The 5,494-nt window shown below is 37.6% G+C and overlaps 1 pseudogene; it reads right to left on the reverse strand.

Annotated features, from left to right (window-relative positions):
* Positions 1-471: 471 nt before the first annotated feature.
* On the reverse strand, positions 472-5,187 carry LOC107849122 (annotated as a pseudogene).
* Positions 5,188-5,494: the final 307 nt, after the last annotated feature.

Consider the following 5,494-nt stretch of genomic DNA (forward strand, 5'->3'; position numbering starts at 1 on the left):
CTCGAAATAATGCCCCTTAAAAGCTGTCCCAGCTTTGGCTTAAGGGATTTTGATGTTTCAATGATAAGACCGAGCCTTGTATAGGCTACCTATGTATCCCGCCAAGGGAATCTGGCCAAGCGTAATTCATGAAATAAATTTAAGAAAATTAAAACTTAAGGGGCCAACCCCTCCATGGGTTGCCTACGTATCCCATGGGAATCAAGCCGAACATAGTTCATTACATATAAAATAAAAGGGGAAAATAAATTTTGTTCTAATGCGACCGAGGCCGATGTGGCCGCCTACGTATCCTCCAAGGAAGTCAGGTCAACCGTAGTTCTCATTACAAGTAAAGAGGGATTTTTGAGAAATTTCTACTTAAAAGACCAAACCTGACATGGGTTTCCTACGTATTCCCCCAAGGAAACTAGGTCATTCGTAGTTTCATTATATAGAAAAAGGAGCATTACAAGAAACAAGCAAAAACTTCTAAACATAGTATCTCTTAACAACATTTGCATTGATAGCTTTTAGCCATACTTCACCATCCATTTCTGCTAAGATCAGTGCTCCACCTGTCAGTATGCGATGAACGATGTAAGGCCCTTTCCAGTTAGGTGCAAACTTTCCCTTAGCTTCATCCTGGTGTAAAAATATGCGCTTCAACACCAATTGTTCCGACTTGAATTGTCTTGGTCATACCTTCTTGTTAAAAGCTTTAGCCATTCTATTCTGATAAAGTTGCCTATGACAAACTGCATTCATCCTTTTTTCATCAATTATTCATATCAGTTTTGAATCCATTTGGCATCACTCACCTCAGCTTCCTGAATGATTCTCAAAGACAGTATCTCTACTTCTGTGGGTAACACTGCTTTCGTTCCATAAACCAAAAGATAAGGTATTTCTCCAGTAGAAGTCCTAATGGTGATACGATAGACAAGAAGGGAAAACGGCAAATTCTCATGCCAATGCTTATAGTAGCAATCATATTTCGCAATATTCGCTTGATGTTCTTGTTGGCGGGCTCAACTGCTCCATTAATCTGAGGATGGTAAAGGGTGGAATTATGATGAGTAATCCTAAACTTCTCACATATCTCACTCATCAATCCATTATTGAGATTAGCTCCATTATCTGTTATAATTTATTCTGGAACTCTGAATTGACAAATAATGTTATTGTGAACAAAGTCTGTCACCACCTTATTTATTACAGTCTTATATAAGGAGGCTTCTACCCACTTGGTGAAAAAATCGATAGCTACCAAAATAAACCTATGTCCATTTGATGTAGATGGCTCAATAGGACCGATGACATCCATGCCCAAGTTGCAAATGGCCAAGGAGAACTCTTCACATTAAGTTCATTTGGTAGAACATGAATCAAGTCACCATGAATCTGACATTGATGACATTTTTGCACAAAGTGAATGCAATCTGTTTCCATTGTCATCTAGAAATAGCCAGCCCGAAGAATCTTCTTTGCCAAAACAAAACCATTCATATGCGGCCCACATATGCCCCCATGTATCTCTTCGACTAACTTGGCCGCCTCCTGAGCATCGACGCACCTTAATAATCCTAAATCTAGAGTCCTCCTATAAAGATTTGTCCATTTTAGAAAAAGTAATTTGCGAATCTCCGAAGTGTTCTCTTTTGAATACTAGCTATGCCTTTTGGATAGTTTCCCTCATTGAGATACTTTTTTATATCGTAGTACCAGGGTTTTCCGTCAGATTCTGCATCTATATAAAGATAATATTTTTGTTGGTTTTGTATATTTACCTTGATAGGATCTATGAAATTCTTGTCTGAATGTTGAATCATAGAGGACAAAGTCGCCAAATCATCTGCTAACTCATTTTGAGTTCTTGGGATATGTTTAAATTCAACCTTAATAAACTTCTTGCGTAACTCTCTCACACACTCTAGATATGGAAGCAGCTTCATATTCTTGACACTCCATTCTCCTTGTACTTGATGAACCACTAAATCTAAATCTCCTATAACCAACAGTTCCTGTGTGTTCATATCAGCAGCCATTCTAAAACCAAGAATGCAAACCTCGTACTTGCCATATTGTTAGTGCATGGAAACCTGAGCTTTTCCGAGATCAAATAATGCTGGATTGATTCTGAAACTAGTACCGCCCCAAACTAACTCCTTTGAAGTTTGCCGCGCCATTAAAGAACATCCCCCAACCCGAATATTCTTCTAAAATATCTTCTCCGATGAACAAAACTTCTTCATTTGGGAAATAAGTTTTAAGAGGCTTGTACTCTTCATCTACAGGGTTTTCAGCTATATGGTCGGCTAAAGATTGTTCTTTCACCGCCTTTTGAGTAACATAAACAATGTCAAATTCACTTAGCAAAATCTGCCACATTGCTAACTTTCCAGTAGGCATGGGCTTATGAAACATATACTTGAGTGGATCCATTCTAGAAATCAAAAAAGTGGTATACGTACATATGTAATGCCTTAACTTTTGTACAATCCAAGTCAAGGCACAAAATGAATGCTCCAATAATGTATACCGGGCTTCATAAGGCGTGAACTTCTTGCTCAAGTAATATATAGCTTGCTCCTTCTTTTCATTTTTATCATGTTGTCCTAAAACACACCCAAATACATTGTCTGACACAGACAAATATAGAAACAATGGCCTTCCAGGTTCTGGGGGCACCAAAACGGGTGGATTAGACAAATACTCCTTGATTCTATCAAAAGCTTGCTGGTAATCTTCTGTCCACTTGGTAGCAACATCCTTTATCAACAACTTGAATATTGGTTAACAAATCACCGTGGATTGTGTAATAAACTAACTAATGTAATTGAGTCGACCTAGAAAACTCATCACTTCCTTTCGACTTTTTGGAGGAGGCAAGTCTTGGATAGCCTTTATTTTTGAAGGATCCAATTCAATGCCTTTCCTACTCATAATAAAACCCAATAGCTTCTTAGCAGGGACACCAAATGCATATTTTCTAGGATTCAATTTCAGATCGTACCGCCTCAACCTGTCAAAGAACTTTCTCAAATCTTTCAAGTGATTTGAGCTCTTTCGTGACTTGACAATGACATTATCAATATATACTTCAATATCTTTGTGTATCATGTCATAAAAATGGTAGTCATGTCCCTCATATAAGTTGCTGTCGCATTCTTAATTCCAAAAGGCATTATCGGATAACAATACACTCCCTAGGGTATGATGAAAGTAATTTTCTTGGTATCTTCTTTATTCATCAGGATCTGGTGGTACCCTGTGAAGCAATCAACAAATGAATGCAGCTCGTTCTTCGCGTAATTATCAATGAGTTTAGTGAATATTTGGTAGAGGGAAATCATCTTTTGGGCTAGCCTTGTTGAGATCCTGATAATCCATGCATACTCTAATTTTTTCATCATTTTTTGGCACGGGTACAACGTTGGCTAATCAAGTGGGATACTTCGTAACTCAAATGATGTTGGCATTGAATTGCTTGGACACTTTCTCCTTGACTTTCAAACACAAATTAGGCTTCATCTTTCTCGAATTTTGCCTTACAAGAGAACAAGATGGATTAGTTGGCAACCTATGCGTAATAATGTCTTTGCTTAGATCCAGTATATTATCATAGGACCATGCAAACACATCTATATATTGCATCAAGAGATCGATCAATTATTTTCTTTGGGACGGAGTCAAATGAACGTTAATCCTTGTTTCTCTTATGAGTTTTGAACTCCCCATGTTTAGCGTCTCAGTTTCATCCAAATTTTGTTTTACCTTATTATCGAAATGTTCTAATTCTTTAGTCAACTCTTCTAACAAAGGATCTTCTTCATATTCTGCAAGGTCTTGTTTGCTATTTGGAATTGCTTCGCTTGTTTCATTATATGGCACATTCATAGTATCGGCAGATTTGTTAGTTTGCTTGCTGAAAAGAGGGACAAAGGGAAATAAATTAATAAAGAAGATTTGAAAAAACAACAAAACATAGTTTGGATTTGGCATTTAAGCTTTCAAAAGTTGAGGCAAAATACATCAATTCATAAATATAAATCAGGCCTCAATTTTGAATCATGTTATAAATACGTATACAATTATCTACCAAGATTCTCAAGAAATCGGAGGTGGAGTACAAGTCCAATTGTTCAAAGCATCTCCAGGATCAACATCCTAAATAGGCAGGGTCTCGATACAATCCTCCATAATCACATTGCACTCAGCTTCTTCTTCAGTAATGAACAAGTCTTAGACTCCTTCAATAAGGTCTTCTTCAGCATCTTCTTCTGGTACTTGGGAAACAAACGCTATGAAAAATGACTGATTCAGGAGCGGAAAAGGCTTTGGCAGGATAATATCACCTTTTCTTTTGACATTAACCGATGAGACTTATTCAGGAGTGGGCTCATATCCAAGACCAAAAGTGCTTTTCTGTCTGGATAATTGAATTGGCTCTAGTATTCCATCCAAGTTCACGCCAAGACCTTGACCAGGCACAAAACCATTCTTCAACATTTCCAAGGCCACCATTATAAGTACCCCTAGCAACTTTAAGCTTTCTACCTGAGCGGTACACATGATCTCCTTAACATGAAAACTAAATCCATCCAGGTGTTCCACACATGCAATAATAGGGACCGAGTTCTCCTAGTTGATAGAACTATTTTTCTCTCTATGACTCACAATCTTATGATAATCCTAAACAAACTTCAAAGTCTGATGCAGCGTAGAAGGGACTATGCCAGCACTATGAATCCATGGTATTTCGAGTAACAAATTATAACTAGAAAATATGTCCAACACTTGGAATTCCTCTATAAACACCACCGATACAATTTGTAGCGCCAAGTTAATTTCTCCAATAAATCCTCTCTGAGTCCCATCAAATCCTTTAACCCTTACATTACTTTCACGAACTTTTCCGATGTCAAGTCCTAAAGATAGAAGGGTCATAAAAGGACAAATATTAACAGCTGAGCCATTGTCAATAAAAACTTTAGAAACAAACGTGTCCCTACACCTGATAGTGATGTTCAATGCTCTATTATGCCCTAATCCCTCAGGCGGCAACTCATTTTCATGAAAAGAGACTGTATTAGCTTCCAGAACTTGTCCCACCAGAGCTAAAAATTTCTCGTTAGTCATCTCAGTTGGCACATAAGCTTTATTCAGCACCTTTACCAGAGCATTCCTATGAGTTGCAGAATTCATCAATAATGACAACAAAGAGATTTGGAAGGAGTTTTCTTTAGCTGTTCCATAACAGAATATTCCTTTGTTGGCATTTTTCTCCAGAAATCCTGTACCTCATCCTCTGTCATAAGTTTTTTCTGATTATTCTCCTTATTAGATGCTCATTTCTTAATTTCTTTAGGGGCATAACAACGCCCAGATCTTGTCATTCCTACAACAGCAACTTCTACAACCAACTTTCCTTTTCCTTTGTCCCTTGCATCAATTGAGTAATTCCAAGGAATTTCCTTAGTATTTGAAGGTGTTTGAGTAACTAAGGCTATGA

This window comes from Capsicum annuum, chromosome 12 (assembly GCF_002878395.1).
Source record: "Capsicum annuum cultivar UCD-10X-F1 chromosome 12, UCD10Xv1.1, whole genome shotgun sequence".
NCBI classification, from domain to species: Eukaryota; Viridiplantae; Streptophyta; class Magnoliopsida; order Solanales; family Solanaceae; genus Capsicum; species Capsicum annuum.